General features: G+C 36.8%; 1 non-coding gene across 1 annotated transcript; it reads left to right on the top strand.

Moving 5' to 3' along the window:
• The first annotated feature begins 1,055 nt into the window (after positions 1-1,055).
• On the top strand, positions 1,056-1,162 carry LOC122232136. Its single transcript, XR_006209497.1, has one exon. It is a non-coding gene; the product is annotated as a U6 spliceosomal RNA (small nuclear RNA).
• The last annotated feature ends 18,951 nt before the right edge of the window (positions 1,163-20,113 follow it).

A 20,113-nucleotide genomic window follows, 5' to 3' on the forward strand; every position in this document is an offset into this window, starting at 1 on the left:
TCTTGGTTTGTCTTTCTCTCTCTCTCTCTTTTTTCCTTTGCTCATTTGTTTCATTTCTTAAATTCCACATATGAGTGAAATCATATGGTATTTGTCTTTCTGTGATGGACTGACTTTCTTAGCATTATTCTAGCTCCATTCGTGTTGTTACAAATGGTAAGATTTCATTCCTTTTGCCGCTGAATAATAGTCCATTGTATACATGCCACATCTTCTTTATCCATTCATCAGTCAGTGGGCACTTGGGCTCTTTACATAATTTGGCTATTATACATAATACTGCAACTAATATAGGGGTGTATATATCCCTTTGAAGTAGTGTTTTTGTATTTTTGGAGTAAATACCCAGTAGTGGGATTACTAGATCATAATGTGGTTCTATTTTGAATTTTTTGAAGAACTTCCATACTGTTTTCCAGAGTGGCTGCACCAATTTGTATTCCCACCAACAGTGCACAAGTGCTCTTTTCTCCACCTCCTCACCAACACTTGTTTCTTGTGTTTTTTATTTTAGCCATTCTGATAGGTGTGAGGTGATACCTCGTAGTTTTGGTTTGCATTTCCCTGATCATGAGTGATGTTGATGTTCTTATGTCTGTTGGCTATCTGCATGTCTTCTATGGAGAAATGTCTGATCGTGTCTTCTGCCCATTTTTTAATTGGATTGTTTCTTGGGTGTTGAGTTCAATCATTTCCTTATATATTTTGGATATTAACCCTTTATCAGATAGGTCATTTGCAAATATCTTCTTTCCTTCTATAGGTTGCCTTTTAGTTTTGTTGCTTGTTTCCTTTGCTGTACAGAAGCTTTTTATTTTGATGCAGTCCATTTTTGTTTTTATTTCCTTTGCCTCAGGAGACATATCTGGAAAAATGTTGCTGTGACAGATACCAGAAAATTACTGCTTGTGCTCTCTTCAAGGATGTCTCTGGTTTCAGGTCTCCATTTTGAGTTTACTTTTATGTATGGTGAAAAGAAAGTGGTTCAAGTTCATTCTTTTGCATGTAGCTGTCCCATTTTCCCAACACCATTTGTTGAAGAGACTGTCAAAGATGTTCTCACTTCAGCAGCACATATGCTAAAATTGGAATGGTACAGAGAATATACGCATAGCCCCTGCTCAAGGATGAGATGAAGAGACTTAATGAGATGAGATGAGATGAAGAGTAATTAACCATGTCATTGTGAGGTTATTTCTGGAGTTTCTGTTGCATTCCTTTGATCTATGCGTCTAATTTTTATGCCAATACCATACTGTCTTAATTATTACTGCTTTGTAATATAACTTGAAATTTGGAATTGTGATACCTTCACATTTTTCTTTTTCAAGGTTGCTTTAGTATTTGAGGGTTTTTTTGTTGTTGTAGTTCCACACAAATTTTAGGATTATTTACTACATTTCTATGAAAATGCTCTTGGTAGTTAGCTAGGGATTCCATTAAATGTGTGGATTGCTTTGGGTAGTATTGGCATTTTAACAATATTTGTTTTTCCCATCCATGAGTGTGGAATGTCTTTCCATTTGTTTGTGTCCTCTTGAATTTCTTTCATCAGTGTTGTGTAGTTTTCAGAGTACAGGTCTTTCACCTCCTTGGTTAAATTTATTCCTAGATATTTTATTGTTTTGGGTGCATTTGTAAATGGGACTGATTTCTTAATTTCTCTTTCTGCTGCTTCATTATTGGTATATAGGAATGCAATGGATTTGTGTATGTTGATTTTGTATCCTGTGACTTTGCTGAATTCATTTATCAGTTCTAGTAGTTTTTGTTGGAATCTTTAGTGTTTTCTATATGTAGAATCATGTCATCTGAAAATAGTTAGAGTTTGACTTCTTCCTTACTAGTTTGGATGCCTTTTATTTCTTTATGTTGTCTAATTGCTGTGGATAGGACATTGAATCCTATGTTGAATAACAGTGGTGAGAGTGGACATTCTTGTCCTGTTCTTGACATTAGAGGACAAGGTCCCAGGTTTTTTCCGTTGAGTATCATGTTGGCTGTGGGTTTTTCATGTAAGGCCTTCTTTATTATGTTGAGGTATATTTCCACTAGAACTACTTTGCAAAGAGTTTTTATCATGCATGGATATTGTACTTTGTCAAATGCTTTTTCTGCATCTGTTGAAATGATCATATAATACTTATCCTTTCTCTTATTAATGTGATGTATCATGTTTATTGTTTTGCGAATATTGAACCACACTTGCATCCTATGGATAAACCACACTTGATTGTGGTATATGATGTTTTTAATGTATTGTTGGATTCAGTTTGCTAATATTTTGTTGAAAATTTTTGCATCTATATTCATGAGAAATCTTGGTCTTTAGTTCTCTTTTATTGTGTGGTGTCTTTATATAGTTTTGGTATGAGGGTGATAATGGCCTCGTAGAATGAATTTGGAATTTTTTTGTCCTCTTCTATTTTTTGGAATCTTCTCTTTTTGAAATGTTTGGTGGAATTCACCTGTGAAATTGTTTGGTCCTGAACTTTTGTTTGGGGGAGATTTTTTTATTACTGATTCAATTTAATTGTTGGTAATTAGTCTGTTCAAAATTTCTGTTTTTTCCTGCATTAGAGTTGATAGGTTATATGTTTTCAGGAGTTTCCAGGAGTTTAATCCATTTCTTCTAAATTTTCTAATTTGTGGGCATATAGGTTTTCATAATACTATCATATGGCTGTTTGTATTTCACTGGTGTTTGTTGTTATTTCTCCTCTTTCATTAGTTATTAGTGATTTTTTTTATTGGCGTCCTTTTTCTTTTTTAAGTGAGTCTGGCTACTGGTTTGTCAATTTTGTTGAGCTTTCCAAAGAACCAGCTCCTGATTTCATTGATCTGTTTTGTTTTGTTTTGTTTTGTTTTTTAATTATTGTATCATTTATTTCTGCTCTAATCTTTATTATTTCCTTCCTTTGGCTCTGTTTGGGTTTTGTTTGTTGTTGTTGTTCCAGCTCCTTTAGGAGCTTTAGGAGCTAGGAGCTATAAAGTTAGGTTGTTTATTTGAGATTTTTCTTGATTCTTGAGGTAGGCCTGTATTGCTACAAACTTCCCTCATTTTGTTGCATCTCAAAGGTTTTGGACTCTCATGTTTTTATTTTCACTTGTTTCCATGTAATTTTTCATTTATTCTTTGATTTCTTGGTTGACCCATTCATTGTTTAGTAGCATGCTATTTAACCTCCATGTATTTGTGCTCTTTCCATGTTTTTTCTTGTAGTTGATTTCTAGTTTCATAGTGTAGAACTACTTTTTTACTCCAAGAAATACACTGTACTTCACTGTTGTCCTCTTTCACAAGACTTGGCCTATTAGCAATGAGTCCACTTCAAAGAAATTAAATAATAACTCTAAACATATTCACCAAAATATGCTCACAACTTCTTCATTGGGGAGAACTTTTATTTCAACTAACTCTATAGGGGGACATGAGTCTCAGACCCTTGTCTCTTTGGTAGTATTTTTCTCCCTAAATGTTACCTGCTCTTTTGGAAAGGTGTATATCGTGCATTCATGTCTCTCCATGTCTCTCTAAAGTTACATATGAACTTTACGATCCTGTATTTATATAAATGCTATCTGTTCTCCACACTGATATTGGATGAGTTTCTGGAGTGTCCAGGTCCATGAAAAGGCTCATTTAGTAAATGACTAACTAAGGTTCCAAGAGAACACCCTCCCTTCTCTTGAAAATACCCTCTTCTCTTCCCTCTCCCCTTGATTTATAGCCTGATTTCTAGAAAACACAGTATGAAGCAAATGCTGACATACTAACCCTGTATCAGAGAATGCAATCCCAGATAATCACTTGTGATGGAGAAAGAGAAGTATGGCAGGGAAGGAGAGAGCAAATGCATGAGGATATGTACCAAACTAAATGCAGCTTCGGGATTCATTGTTCAGACTCAGGAAATATCTGCAGAAAATTGTATAAGAAACTACTACATTGTACAGTAGTTGTACTATTCAGGACTTGGGGAATGAAGGAAGATGCATTTACTTTTTAGGTTTCTTCTACCTCATCACCACCTGGTCAAAATCCACCCCCCAGGGCCTTAATACCTGTGCTGTTGTGGAATGTGACCATGCCTCAGTATGACCACTGAGGAACAAAGAGTCTGTATGAATCTATTTTTGCAATCTTTACCATATAGGGTTTTTCTGCAGGTAGTTTCTTGTAATAAAGGTACACCCATCTGGCAAATAACCAAAAGAATGAAACAAGCCATTTTTATAACTCTTCTGTTAGGAAATGAGAAGGGCCTGAGGTTTCAAGAAGAGCATGGGACATGATCTAAGATGTCACACAGGCAGATTCAGGAACATCGCAAAGCTTACCACCTTACATGGGGTTGTCTATAAAAGACCATCAGGACCTGTGCTTCATCTCATAGTTTGCACAATGAACACAAGAAACACAAGACACCAAGGTGGCCACTTATCAGTGGACTCCTTCTTTCATACAGCTTTCTTACAATCTCTGATACAAATTACATCTCTATCCCTTCTCATTCTCTCAAACATTTTCATAGAGTCATCTAGAACTCATGGTCTAATATCATATGTTTCTATTCACTCATTCATTCATTCATTTATTCATTCAGAACAGGGTGGGAAGAGAGAGAGAGAGAGCGAGAGAGAGAGAGAGAGAGCACCCAAGGAGGCTCTGTGCTGTCAGCCCGGAGCCCAACACAGGGCTTGATCTCACAAACCATGAAATCATGACCTGATCTGAAATCAAGAGTATGATGCTTAACCCACTGAGCTACCCAGGAAACCCTGATATCACCTAATTTTTAATATTCTCTATCTCTTCATGGTGCCTTGGTGGCTCAGTCAGTTAAGCATCAGACTTCGGCTCAGGTCATGATCTCTCAGTCTGTGAGTTCAAGCCCCGCATTGGGCTCTGCGCTGACAACTCAGAGCCTGGAGCCTGCTTCAGATTCTGTGTCTCCCTCTCTCTGCCCCTCCCTGCTCACACTCCCTCTCTCCTTCTCTCTCAAAAATAAACATTTAAAAAATTAAAAGAAAACCTCAATCTCTTCTCTGAAGGAACTTTCACATATGCCTTCTAGTTTATCCAGAAATTAAGTTGAAATTTATCACAGAGCTAAATGTAAAAGGCACTACTATATTTCTAGAAGAAAAATAGGAAAAAAATCTGTTGGCTTTATATTAGACAATTATTAGATACTAAAAAAAAATGAAAAATTGGATTTCATGAAATTACAAGTTTTGCTCTTTGGAATAAACTAAGAGAAAAAAATTATTCAAACACTAGGAGAAAATATTTGTACATCATATGTGTGATCAAGGACTTGTAACTAACATAGATACAGAAGTCTCAAAACTTAATATTAAGAGAACAACCTAATAGAAATGGGCAAAGCATTTTATTGTTTTTTTTAAATGTATATTCATTTTTTGAGAGAGCGAGAGAGAGACAGAGCTCAATCAGAGAAGGGGCAGAGAGAGAGGGAGACACAGATTCTGAAGCAGGCTCCAGGCTCTGAGCTGTCAGCACAGGGCCTGACACAGGGCTTGAAATCAAGGACCATGACATCATGACCTGAGCTGAAGTTGGACACTCAACTGACTGAGTCACCCAGATGCCCAAGGAAATGTGGAAAGTGTTTGAACAGACACTTCACCAAAGTCATGCAAATGGCAAATAAGCACACAAGAAGATATTCAGCATCATTAATCACTTGAGAAATGAAAACCTAGTTCAAAATCTTTATGTAAATATTTATAGCAACTTTGTTCAAAATTACTCATATCATAAACCAACCTGAATATTCTTCAGCTGGTGAATGGATAGACAAATCATGTGGTATATCCAGACTATGGAACAATGGAAAGAACATTTATACGTGTACATCTCACATTATGGTTAGGCAAAGGAGCCAGGCCCAAAAGGTTACATATTCTGTGACTGAATTTATACAGCATTCAGGAGCTGGCCCCCCAAAATCCACTCTTATTGAGAAATAATTGATGTACATTACTGTATAAGTTGAAGGCATACAATGTGATGGTTTGATTTTCATATATCATGAAATGATTGCCAGAAGAGGTTAACATATATCATCTTATAGAGATAGAATAAAAATAAGAGAAAAAAATTTTCCTCATGATGAGAACTTTTAGTATCTACTCTCTTAATAATTTCCTGTACATTGTATAGCAGTATTAGGTATAGTCATCCTGTCGTACGTTATATCCTTACTGCTCATTTGTCTTCTACCTGGATGTTTGTACCTTTTGACCACCTTCTTCCAACTTCCCCTCCCCCTATCACCCAGCTCTGGTAACCACAAACTTTATCTCTTTCCCTATGATTTTCCTGGGTTTACTTATTTATTCTTATTACTTTTCAATATTTTACATATAAGTGAAATACTTTCTCTCTTTGACTTATTTTAGTTAGCACAATGGTAAAAAGCAAACTTTTCAGGTAAGAGGATAGACCAATTTATTCTCGTCATTAAGGGTGGGAAGTAGTTGACTAAAAACAAATACGATAAGGGAATGTTTGGAGGGGTGAAAGAAGAGTTTTGTGTACTGAGTGTGGTGTTGGTTTACATCACTGTGCATTTTTCATAATTCATACAATCCTTCTTTATCTTAATATTGTGTATTTTTTAAGTTAGGTCAGAAATGCACTGTACACTTTTTTTTTGATTACTTGGAATTTCCACTTATTTGCTATGTTTTCTTATGGATTAAGCAGGCTTGTTCCTTTGTAGAATAGAATATCTTTCTGAATGTGAAATTTTCTTGAACTTAAACTGGGAAATGCACTTGTGATTTATTTTCCTTCCTGATCTAGTTGTCCAGGTCTCTTAAAAAATCTTAAATTCTCTGTCTTTTGCTAAAATTGAGTATTCAATGTTGATTAAAAAAAAAAACATATATCATTAAAAGATAAAATAATTGGGCCATGCTCTTGTATGATGAATTGGGCATGAAGCGATTCAGGTTAGGGTCTTCTCAAATGTTGAAGTTACTGCTCCATTGTCTTCTGGCATCTTTTCTTAATTTAATATCATGAGGAAAGAAGATTATCTGCTGTTTGTATGAAATCTGTTTATTCCTTGTTCTGTCTCTCTCAAAAGTTTTTTAGTATTTCTTCTTTGTGTTCTACTACTTGACCATGGTACTTCTAGATGTGGTTTTTAATCGTTCCTTGTGCTAAGCATTCGCTCAATGTCTTCCAGGTTAAAAAATTTTTTTCAGATATGGAACATTTTTTTCCTGTTATTTCTTTGACCTCCCCTCCCACTCTCTCATACACACACCTTAATTTTCTTTGTTTCCTCTTTTTAGAAAAGCTATTTGAAGCAGGTTAGATTTGTTGTATGGTGTTTATTGTATCAGTTTATATGTCCTAACTTTTCTCTTAGATTTTTCATCTTTCAGATTTTGTTCTTTGATGTAAAAGATTTTCTGGAGTCTATTTTCCAGGTCTCCTATTAAACTATTTCATTTTGATAAACACATGTGTGATTTTCAGAAATTGCTCTATTATTCTGATTACTTTGTTTATATAACAGCTTCCAACAATTTCAATAGCCTTTCAAAATTTCCCATCAGAGTATTAATCAGAATTTCCCAAAATTCTTTTCAATTACCTTAAATATATAGCATTTTTCAAGCATCATTGTTTAATTCGTTTGTTTAGATTCTTTGAGCACATTGATTTGTCTCTAATCTCAGCCATCCTGGTTTTCTGCTCATATCTATAAGGAGAAAATTTGACTTATCAAAATCTGTTATTGTTCAGCCTTTTGTTTGTGAACAAGAAGTGTTGACTGTGAGACTGTATTTTTAATTAACTTTTGATTGGGAAATTATTTGCAAGATAACTAAACTTTGTAAAAATAAAAATGGTACACAGAATGCCCATATATCATTCACCCACATGCACCTATCATTAGCATTTCACCTAATTTTGTTTGCTCTATCTTTATATGTGTGTATATGCATATATATAATCTATAAATATAAATGAATAAATATATAGTATGTATAAATATTGTATATATATGGTATATATAAATATATAAAATATAAACTTAATATATAAATAAATGTAAAATATATAAATATAAAATGTAAATATACTTATATATTTATATATACTATATTTATATGTACTATATATTTATATATATATATAAGTATATTTATATTTTTATATTTATAGTTATATATTTAATAACTGAGGGTAAGTTTCATACATCATTGCCTTTTTATCCCTCAATATTTTATTGTGCATTTCCTAAAGATAGAGATAATCTAATGTCTTTATAGCATTTTTTCCTTCCAGTATAGGATCAAGTCTAGGATCATGTATTTCATTTAATTGTCATGTTTCTTTAGCTTCCTTTAATCTACAACATTCTCACAGCGTGTCTTCCTCTTCTATGACATTGACATAGCTTGAAGATTATAACCCTTCCTTTGGGAAAAAACAGTTTCTCATTTTCTGTTTGTCAGATCTTTCCTCATGATTAATTTAAGAGTCTGCATTCTCACCTGAGATATTGCACAGGTGAAGTTGTGTCCTTCTCAGGGCATCACATCTGGAACCACATAGGACCATCTGTAACCAATTATATTAATTTTGATCACCTGATCCAGGTATTATGAAAATTTTTCATTGTATAATTACTGTTTTTACCCCTTGCAACTAATAACCAGTCCATGGGGAGACACTTAAAAATCATGTAAATACCTGATTCTCATCAAAAGGTTCCCTGGACTTGCATCCATTGATGATTTTTGTTTGATCTAACCTGTCCTGATGGTTACAAAATAATGATTTTCATCTACCTTTATGAGCCAGCCTTTACATTCTCCTATAAGCAAGGACCCTCAATTCTATTCCTTTTATTTATGTGCTTATTCATCTTGTTATTTTTGGTTATGGGTGTAAATTCCTATTTTTTGATGGTTTCATTTTTTTTTTTTTTTTGCTGTATTTTATTATTTTGGTGTTCCAACTGTCATATGTTTGACCAATCCAGTCCTCTAAGCTGACGCCTTCATCCCTGTGCCAGTCCCAGATCCTTGAAGGGAGGAAGGGAGACTTGCTTTTGTTCTGTCACAGCATGAAGTTCCAGTCTCATCCTGTACCTCCTCTGTCCTACGTCTGGGAAAAAAGCCTTTTCTCTGACAAGTCTTCATTCCTTTTTTGTTTTGTTTTGTTTTGTTTTGTGTTCTTTAGTTTTTAGGCGGTGGGAAATTTCCGCTTACGACAGTTCTATATTTTGGGAGAGAAGAGGAGAGGTCCATATATTCCTTTCATTGCCTTCAAATTATTTCCTGGAAGCTCAGTCCCAGTTTTTATAACTCCCTTTAACTCATGATAATACTAGGAAATGTTGGCTCTGTGGACTGATATTATTTCATGAGTCAAAAGACTTCTGCTCATTGGAGCCTACGGAATCTTTACATTGACTTCCAAATTGAAAATAAAACAAAAACAATAGCTGTCTATCTAGAAGGCAAAAAAAGCATCTCTGTGGGATTTTCCTCTGATGAAGAAAGTGATATTAGCTGATATTCATGGTAAGGGCAGACTGTGGTAAGCTTTACGTTTCTTTCGTATTATATTTTTTGTTTTAGGACTTACTGAAAAATTCACTCATGTTATTCTTAGGGGAGGAAGGCAACCATTGATTAACAGAGGCAACTCTTACCATCCCTGATATATGTTTGTGTTGGTGTGTGTTCTATGGAAGACAAATGGATATCAGACATTCACAAATATCTGCTGAATGAATAAAGATAAGCCATTGGCATCTTCTGTAATGAGGGAAATAATTTGAAATTCAAGAGAGAAAAAGAAATTAGAGAGATTCTTATCAGTTTTATTTATATCTTTTCAGCTAATTACATCAGGCAAAATAATAAAATTTTGCCATAATAACATATGTAAATTACATAATACACTGCCACATGGTGCATTTAATTTCATTTTTAAAGCGAAGCAAAACAGTGATAATTTGTCCTTCCTTTGGGTTTAGCACAAAATGCAATTTTTTTTAATGGTAACTTATTTAACAAGCCTGGCCCCTGTCTATAATCTTCAAAGTATATTGGATGATGAACATTTTCAAATTACATGGTCTGCAGTTCCTGGTTCCACTACATTTACACCTGCTTTCAGACTCACTGAACTGCATTTGATGAGGCTGCATTTGGTCCAGAATCTTTCTTTGGGTACATAATTGAAACTGTTCTACCAAATCTGTTTCAGTTAGACAGTCTATAGCCACATCATTCTGTCAGCCACTGAAAAATACCTACACTGCCACACACACTTAGCACGGGTGTTAAAATTCCAGTTAATCACTTTTCTAGGGTGTGGGTGACACTCAACCCAACTGTTCAGTGACAGTCCAGGATGGCAGGTTCCATGATGAAAAATTGAATATTCTAATGGGTGTGGTCTCTGGGGACTAGGAGGAAGAATTCATACATGAACATATTGCATAAAAATGAGTACTAAAAAACTGGTCCCCAATTTCACAAACAGGTGTCTGTCTACAAAGCTTAAAGTGAAGACTTCCATTTGCCCAGTCAGTTACAGCTCTTGGTTTTTTGGCTCCCTGTTCCTCCGACAGGGACGTTGTAAAGCATCAGAGGGTTAGACAGTTGCATAAACAGGTACTAACTACACTTCTCTCAGCCACCTTTGTTTTCCCCCCATTCCCATACTTAGAAAATGATTAATTCAGTTCTCTAGTCAGGCATAGAGCAATAATGGCCAGCTTGTAAGGTTGTCTTTATTCTGTACCAGAAGAAAATCTCCCTCCAGGCTTTCTTCAGAAGTACATGTTTACCTAAAGTGGAAAATGAAAAAAAAAAAATGGTACCTGTTCACTAGAGACATTAATAACAAAGGGGACATGCTAAAGCACAGGACAGGACGTTAGTTTTACTCGGGTCGATGTCAAGATGCATATGAAGAAAAGTAGATGCTGTTGTTAAAGTGCCTCCAAAGTCACTGAATGAAAAATGCATGGAAATGGCACAGCCTTTAGAATGTTCCTGCTGGTAATGATAAAGAACATATCAGCCAGCAGCCCTCTTTGATGAAAATGGGAGTCAAAGATGCAGACTAATTTTTTCAGTTTTTATTTAGATGAGGGACTCTGAGATGCAGTGTTATCCTTTGCTATGATAATGGCAGGGGCTTTAAAGAAGCTGAGAGAGAATGGCTTTGAAACATGGGGCAGTAGAATTCCACACTCCTACCTAGAAAATCTAGACTGAAATCTCATTGCCTTATCCTGTATGGGACCTTCCACTGGACACATAAACTGTGTTGTACATCAGCTTCCTCAAGTGCAAAACATAGCAATAGCAATGAGTAATCCCTATGCCATAAACATTTTCAAAATGACCAAGTGAGAATACGTTTTGTCAGCTAGAAAGTGCTAAATACATCGAAGCTCTTTCTGAAATAGTGAGCTCTTTTCAGGAAAGATTTCTTTGTTCTCTAGGTTGGATTAGTTGCTCTAGCCTCCCTCTTTTCGTGGCATACCATGCCCCCCTCTAAGCTCAAAGACATTAATTATAACATGATGTGATAAATGCTCTCTAACTTGAAGAAAGAGAGCTACTGTGGCAGAGAGGGACTGCATCTGATTTATTTCTCTATCTCCAGGGCCTAAAATAGTGCATGGCACTTAACGGACACTCCACAAATTTGTGATCAAATTGTCGTATAACCGAGTATAATCAACTTGGAATAAAATGTGAATACATTACTTATACGGCATATACAAAATCATAAGTGTTGGACAAGGGTAAACACAAAAACAGCAAGCTTATTCTATCACTCACCCATCCCAGTCAAAGTTAGTTCCTTTTGCCATATAACTACAAAAATACGTAATCCACGAAGACCATGGTTTGTCAGAATAGGAAGCACTAGAGGACTTGGTAATGTAATTTAAAATAGGGGTTGGCTGAGTATTCGGGAAAAAATGGACTCAGAAGAATTCAGATGTCACGTTCCAGCAAGAAAAAGGAAAGTCAAAATGAAAAGGAGAAAGTAATAGCACACAGAAGAAAAATACAAAAACCTGGACTTGAGGCAAGGACAGGAAAACTGACTCTTTCTTTCCCTTCCTTTCAGCGTTCATTGAGTAAGCAGATGTTTTCAGAATATCCCAGTGATTGCATAGGTGGTGTTTGACTCTAGGAAATGATGCCCTTTTGGTGTTCTGAGCACCACTTTCCAGTGTATGGGTGTTGAGAGGGCAGTGGTTTTTTTCTACACCAACCAACAATTCTTGGACAAGAGCTGGGGGTCTAAGAATTCTGACATTCAACTCAATTCTGACACTGTGTACCAGGAGATAGCTTCATACTTTATGGATGGAAGTCTCCATATTACAAGACTGCACAGTTTCTGCCCCCCAGCCCCCCAACTTCAGATGCCATTGGCAGGTCCAGGTTATTATCTGTACTTCAGATCAACTAGCTCTCTCAGTAAGAGGTTCCTCCGACCTCCTCCTCAGGTTTGATTTATTAGCTAGAGCAACTCACAGAACTCAGAGAAACACTTGCTTACTAGATGGCCAGTTTACTATAAAAGGATACAACTGAGGAACAGCCACAATCAATGACACGCATAGGACAAGGTATGGGGAAGGTGTAGGGAGCTTCTATGCCATCCTCAGGATGTACCACTCTCCTCACCTCTCCAACTGTTCACCTGGAAGTTCTCTGAAATTTGTCTTCTGGGTCTTTGTGGAGCTTTCATCACATAGACATAATTCATAAAGCATTGGCCATTGGCAGTTCATTTAACCTCAAGTTCCTCTTCTCTCCCTGGAGGTCAGAGAGTAGGACTGAAATTTCCAACCCTCTATCAAATGGTTGGCTCCACTGGCAACCAGCCCCCATCCTTAAGTGCTTTGCCAAAAAAAAGTCACCTCACTGACCTAACCAAACACACCTTAGTCACTCCTAACACTTAGGAAATTCCAAAGATTTTGGGAACTGTGAGCCAGAAATGGAGACGAATATTATATATATATATATATATATATATATATATATATATATGCGCATTACAACCTTGATCTGGGAGCATAATCCATTCTGGCAACATGCTTGTAATCCACCGCACTCACTTATCAAAGTGAATTTCAAGAACCATTGGCTCGGTTGTTATCACGTGACATTTGGCATCATGTACTACTCCTCTTGCAAGACATCGCTCATTTATCAAGTTAAAATTTATGAGAAACATTTGATGGTCTTGCATAACACTCATAGAACAGGTTACTTGCAATCCAAGGTTTCTTTGTATGTTTATATCTTAGGATAAATCCCAGTATGACGACATGGTTTCCATTGTAATAGTTTAAGAATACATGGATAAATAAAAAAGCCCCTTAGATTGGGAACTTAGTAACATTCAGTGACTTACAGTTCATGCTTTGTCTCACCAATCAAGCTTGAGTTCATATAACCTATGGAACATATGTTAGCAAGGGAAAAGCCTTGTCAGAGTATTTGTCCAGAGCTGCTAATAATATCAGGGTTTCATATGTCAGCAAGGCAAATACACTTAACAGAGAACTGACAGAAGCTTGTTCAGTTTTGGGTGTTATTTATAATTCAAACCCAATTCTTTGTTAGCTTATTTTAAATAATGCATGACATAATGTTTACTATTTCCCCTAGGATACTATTCTTTGATGATTCCACTTTTTTCCTCCAACTTAGACTCATTTGACTATTCTTAAATTACATGTTATTATTTCTACCAACTTTGAGCTCAGATACAAGATTCTCATTTTCCACATTTTCCTAACACTCCTAGTTTGCGTATTACTTAGCCAATTAAATACACATGTTCCTTTAATCTTTGCTCATGCATAAATTTCTCCATTTTATGTATCATTATTTTTCTTTGAACTATGTCTAGATGTTTGGGTTCTGGGTTCTGGGATCTCACTTATCTTCTGGGATGGTTAAGTGCTTAGAAACCATTAGAAGACCACCAGTTAAGGCTGGTCACCTAGCCAGAGTGATGAGAACAGAGATTTAAATTCTTGAGTTCTTATTTTTCTTGAACAATGCATTTTATACTGGGAGAAGAAAAGCACTCCCTGTCTTACTAAATGGTTTATTCATTTATCCAGCTCATTTTAAATACATTTTAAGACTTAGAAATGTCATGAGCAAGGGAAAAGAACTCCGAAGTGGGACTCTGAAAACCTGAGTCTTCGGGACTCTGCAAAATAAGACCTAAATCATCATAGAATGTTTTTCACTTGTGAAAATAAGGAAATGGCATCGGCATCAGAAGGCCTGCCTTGCTTTCTCTGTAGAGGTGTTGTGAGCTCCACAAGCTCCACGTGAGATACAGGTGATAAACATGCCTTGTAACCTCCATAGTATATTAAAATTATAAAGTAGATTTAGTCCTTCATGCTTTGAGTATTGGCATAGAAAAATGGTAACACTGCTACTTTTCCATGCGATCATTTATAACTGGGTTTAACTCGGTGACCATGAATTCACATAAAACCATAAGCCCCTGATGAGAAAGTATTTCATAGATGACATCTCAAGCTATTACCAGGAAGAGGGTTGAGAAGGTTACAAATAGCCACATTAGAGCAGGGGAATGACTAAGCATTTGAAAAGAGAAGGAAGAATGTGATTATTTTATTAGAAGGAAGGCAAGAGGTCAGAAATTAAAAAAAAAAAAAAAGAAGAAGAAGAAGAAGAAGAAACAGGGAGCTCAGAAATGGGAAGAATCATGGAGTCCATTAGGTGCAGAAGGGCTGTTCCAGATGGCCAGAGGAAGCGTGGGAGAGCTGTCCTCTGGGACAGGGACTCAGACAATTGCAACAGACTGTGACTGAGGCTGATGATTGTAAATCAGGCACTGTTCTCTTTTTTGGGGGGAAAATAATACCCACAGAAACATTACTCTCTACCTCCTGTCACACCCCACTTTTAACCTTTTCTTTTAGGGTACGCTTCTAAACATTGTCCTAAATTTTTTTAAGTCCTGCAGTTACATTTTTTAAAAAGGTTTTCTAGAAATTAACTATATTCATAGAATTTCCCAATAACATAGGGGGAATAATATAAATGGTTTGAAGCACCACCAGGTTAAGAGTCTTGCCCAAACACAGCAAAGGGGTCTCCCAGATGACTTAGTATCATATTCCAATCATTCTTCAAGAAAAGCTCCCATGAAGTTTAGTAACTGTATCAAAAAAAAAAACAACCCACAAAAAATCCTGTTAGGCTCGATATGTTGACAATCTTGTAGAAAGGGAGTAAAACGAAATTAGGTTTCTCCGATTTCATACCAGCAGGATCATCCACCTAAGAACACAACTTAAAAAACTGAGACATTAACAATAGATCTCCACCAATTCAGCATCCTCAGAGTGCCTGAAATCCTACCTTTCCTCTTTATCTCTCTGAATCTGCAGATTAATTAATGCTTTTGTTCTATTCTCTGGGAAGGGATAGCTCTCTCAGTAGCCTCTGGTTCACTCTCCTTGCACACCAGTATGCTCATCTTAGTTGTTCTTCAGGGTAGTTTTCATTCAAGTTTTATGTATTCATTTTGAGAGAGAGAGAAGAGAGAAGAGAAGAGGAGAGGAAAGAAGAGGAGAGGAGAGAAGAGGAAAGAAAAGGGAGGGGAGGGGAGAGGAGGAAAGAGGAGGAGAGGAGGAGAGGAGAGGAGAGGAGAGGAGAGGAGAGGAAGGGAGGGCAGGGGAGGAAAGTGACAGAGAGAGGGAAAGAGAACCCCATGCAGGCTCCACACAATCTGTGCAGTGCCTGACTTGGGGCTCCATCTCACGAACTGTGAGATCACGACCTGAGCCGAAATCAAGAATCAGATGCTTAGCTGACTGATTCACCCAGGTGCCCTGTGGGTAGTTTCTTTAAATGGCAGTCCTCAAATGTTGTTATCAAGACCATTTTACACTTAAAAATTATTGAGGATCCCAAGGAATTTTGTTGATGTGGGTTATATCTATTGATATTTACTCTACAGGTTGTCCTCAGTTTGTATGTTACTGTGCTACCTGTAACTCATTAACGTCCAAGATTTTACCTGAGTTACCACAAAGCTGTGTAAGAACCAAAATCATGGTTCCAGTAGACATGGATTTCATTCCGTATAGCAGATTGTAAAGTGGGGATTGCTTATATTAGACATTAAAGTTGAAACATATACAAAATGTGTAGTTACTAATTTATTTTAAAATGACAACAAATGAATCATCTGCAAACATAAATAGAAACCATGTTTTCCAAAACAATAGGAAATTGGCAAGAACACATTGTTTTACACTTTCACAAATCTTTAATGTATGGCTTAACAGAAGACCACTAATTCAGCATTCAGAATTCAGACAACTGAATTCTCTCGTCTAGATCTGCCTTCAATCTGTTAACATCTGTTTGGGTTAAGGTACATAAAAAGAATGTGGACTCAACAGACTTGTAGTTGGAAAAAGGAGAAGTTTATTAGTCTTTTCAGATTATTGTTAATACCATTTGATACTACATCAAAACTCAACAAGAGGTAGAATCTTAAAGATTGAATGCAGTTAAGAACATCAAACTATGTCAATTGACTTTTGATAATCTTTTAGATTAAAATCCACTGGTTTACCTTGCATTTCAATGGATTTTACCCAGGCACTATTATTTTTAGCATGATGCAGTGGTTATTAGCAAAGCATTAATTCATTGAATTATGTCAGTCTTCCAAATGTTGACCCATTTCATTATAAAATAACAATAAGAAAGCACTCATTAGCCCCACTGGTCTCATCAGGTATGACTGTATGTATTCGCCATTAAGCTATCAAAGGCAAATACAAGTTTTCAAAATTCCAAGTTTCCTTGAAAACACAAATGATACTGATGTGGAAATTGAAGTTTGGAGCCAATGGCCAAGAAAGAATTCTTGAGACATCTTTGGTGCAAAAAGGTGTTCTTATTAGAACATGGTACAGGACCCATGGGCAGAAGGAGATGCACTGGGGTTACGACAGGTGATTATATGCCTTCAACTTGGAAGGGGTCAGGGATAGCAGGAGGTCTCCAAGGAATTTTGGAAGCAAGGTTTCTAGGACCTTGAGGGGGGCTAGCTATTGTTAGGAAAAGGTCATTTCTTATTGTCTAGTGAAACCTCATTCATAAGACCCTTCAGATGTAAACCAATGGGCCATATGCTTGGAAGATGATTGCTAACATATATTTGGGGGGTAGAGATAAAGGAAGTTTCCAGAGAAATTTCTGTATGTTAAAGTAGACTTAGGGGATCCTGGAGGTTGGTCTTACAGTGCCTTTTGCCCTTAGCAAAGTGACATTATCGAGGCAGCTGTGCTCCTAGAGCAATGTCACTCTGCCTGTGTCAAGGACTTGTCAATGGGCTATAAGTTGTAAGGAAATTTAACTTTTCATTTTCCTTTATTTTCCACATCAATATCATTTGTAACAAATACTCTCTATTGCTGTTTTAAGTACATGCTACTGAATCGAACACACTTTCTGTTGTTTTCCCTGAAGTGACAGCCACGCTTCATTCATTTTTTGAAATATATCGGTCAAATACCCAAGTCTACATAACCGTCCATTATTTCTTAACTATTCTTTCAAGTAAAAATTATTTTTTGTGACCTAGTTCAACTTGACATTCCAATAAAAATGTTTTTCCCTGAGCGAGCTCTAGTTCACACCACAAATACTTTGTGTATACTTTCCGTGTTATTACACAGAATATTCAAGACATGGTCTCAGGATAATAATTGAATAAAACCAGCAATTTGTGGTACCTCATCAAGGTCATTCCTAAGTGAAACTGGCTGTTTCTTTTTAATTGCAAGTACATGGCAATGAGGAATATAAACACTACTGGTGTACTTGGCTGCCCTAAACTTCACAGGGGCTGAGACACCAGGAGTTTTAGCCACTATTGCTTTTCAAACATCAGTGCAAATGGCAAACCACTGGGGGGAGGGAAGGAATACTGTCAGTTTTATTATGAAAACACACACACACACACACACACACACACACACACACACACACACACTTTGAGAATCATTGCTTTAAAACAGATCTGATGTGGGTGTCCTGGGTAGCTCAGTCAGAGTGTCTGACTCTGGCTCCAGTCATGACCACCATGGTCTGTGGGTTCAAGCCCCACATCGGACTCACTGCTGTTGGTGTGGAGCCTTCTTGGGATCTTCTCTCTCTCTTTCTCTGCACCTCATCTGCTCATGCTCTCTCTCTCTCTCAAAAATAAATAAACATTAAAAAAAATTAAAACAGATCTGATCTTACCAAGCCCCTCCTTCACAGTCTTTTACCTTTTGTCCTTGTGTCAAACAAATTCTAAAATTGACCTCCAGAACTTTGACAGTCTGGACCCCACCTGCCTTTAGGCTGCCATGACTTTGGGATGTGTACCCTCTGCTCCTACAACCCTGAGCTACTCACTGCGCATCTCAGTCTGTGCCTTTTATCACTCTGGCTTCCATGCAAGCATTACTTTGTGCCTGACATCTTTCCATCTCTGTTTACCTAAAATGCTCCTCATTCTTTAAGACCCAGTTCGACACTCAGCACCCATGAGAAGGCTTTTCTGTCACTCCTAGCCAGCTGGCCAGCACTAAACACTTCTTCCCCTGGGCCTCCCTAGTACTTCATGTATTCATTCAACAAAATACCAGGAGCATATTCATGCCAGGCACTATTCTCAGAACAGAGATGAACAAGACAGAAAAGAACCATAATGTAATCTTTTACAACTGATCTAATAGAGTTTAAATATTGATGGGGTGATAGACAAAATACAATGAATAATAAAGTCATAGGGTTTCAGATGATGATAATTACTATGAAAAAAATAGAATAAAGAGGTGGAGAATCACTGAATAAGTCACGAGTCCTAGTTCAGGGAAGGGTTCTCTGTGGAGGTAATATTTGAGCTTAGTCCCAGGAGACTTAAAGGATTCAAGTCGAGAAAAGAGGAAAGGCTCTCTGGATAGTGAAATGGTAGATATCAGAGGGTAATAATGCACTTAGGCTACCGGAAGGACAGAGGAAACCCTAAAACAACTGATACTAAAGTATCAGTTGCTAAGAACCTTGACTCCTAAAACAGTCCTCACTACATATTTTTGTGGCACTTAGGACCAGGTAATCTAGGGAGTAAATGTGGGATGAGGGAGTAAAGGTAAACTCTCTTCACTGCCTTGGTATTCATTACCCCTCCAGATAGATAAGGCCACCTAATAAACTCCTTCCTGTTGGTCCCCTCGGTTCCTCCAATTTGAGCAATTATGGATGAACTTTTGAGGGCATTATGCTAAATAAAATCAGTCAGACAGAAAGAGAAAGGTATTTCAGGATCTCACATACAGGTGGAATCTAAAAATATCAAACTCATAGAAACACTTATTTCATATAAACACTTATTTAAAAGTTACTCTCATCCCAAAGCACACTCCAGAAAAAAAAGAAAAAAACAGAATAATATCAGACGAAATATCTTGGCACCGTGGCCCAGCCAAGTTAATGCATGAAATTAACAAATAAACCCACCCATTCACTCTGATTTTGGACAGAATCACCCAGTCATTGTGCTTTTTTTTTTTTTTTAACACTAGCAGACTTTTTAGTCTTTTAGTTTTTATTAGTCTGAAGATCCATGATTTATGGGAATGCCAGCGTAGAATGCCTCAGAGCGAACCATGTAATCATTGAGTATGTCTTCAGGCAATTACAAGGAAAGGTCAAGGTAAAGCTCCTGTTGAATACCAAAATCATGTTGAATGTAAAGTGTAGGTTGCTTCACCTCTGGTGAAATTTATCCTGACTCATGGAAGTCGAATTCATTGAGATGGATAACCCAAGTTTTACTTGCTTTGTAAATCTTTTAGTGAAAAAGAGGTAGAGATAATTGGCAGCTTTCCAATCTGGGTGGTAGAGAAGAATGCATATGGACACTGTTCTTGAAAGACCTACAGTCTAGGAACGAGATAAAAGGTGATAATCAATACAAGATGACAGTGCACACACCCACATACAT

Source organism: Panthera tigris, chromosome A1, assembly GCF_018350195.1.
Source record: "Panthera tigris isolate Pti1 chromosome A1, P.tigris_Pti1_mat1.1, whole genome shotgun sequence".
NCBI classification, from domain to species: domain Eukaryota; kingdom Metazoa; phylum Chordata; class Mammalia; order Carnivora; family Felidae; genus Panthera; species Panthera tigris.